General features: G+C 53.8%; 1 pseudogene; it reads left to right on the top strand.

Annotated features, from left to right (window-relative positions):
- Window positions 1-6: 6 nt before the first annotated feature.
- On the top strand, window positions 7-272 carry LOC108761787 (glutaryl-CoA dehydrogenase, mitochondrial-like; annotated as a pseudogene).
- The last annotated feature ends 5 nt before the right edge of the window (window positions 273-277 follow it).

Here is a 277-nt window from a genome sequence, read left to right as displayed (position 1 = left end):
GATCAGTTTCGTTCCTACTGCCAGGAGCAGCTCCTGCCGAACGTGATCGAAGCGAATCGAAAGAAACACTTCGATCGGGAGATTGTAAAGCAGATGGGACAGATCGGGGTGTTGGGCTGCACCATGAAGGGCTATGGTGGCACCGGGGTATCCTCAGTGGTTACGGGCTCCTCGCCAGGGAAATTGAGAAAATCGACAGCGGGTATCGATCGGGGTTCTCGGTGCAATCCTCTCTTTCGATCGGTGCGATCTACATGTTCGGCAGCGATACTCAAAA

The sequence above is a fragment of the Trachymyrmex cornetzi genome, unplaced genomic scaffold (assembly GCF_001594075.2).
Source record: "Trachymyrmex cornetzi isolate Tcor2-1 unplaced genomic scaffold, Tcor1.1 C3613076, whole genome shotgun sequence".
Lineage (NCBI taxonomy): Eukaryota > Metazoa > Arthropoda > Insecta > Hymenoptera > Formicidae > Trachymyrmex > Trachymyrmex cornetzi.
The sequence above is the reverse complement of the archived record's forward strand: the minus strand, read 5'-3'. Positions and strand labels throughout refer to the sequence as shown.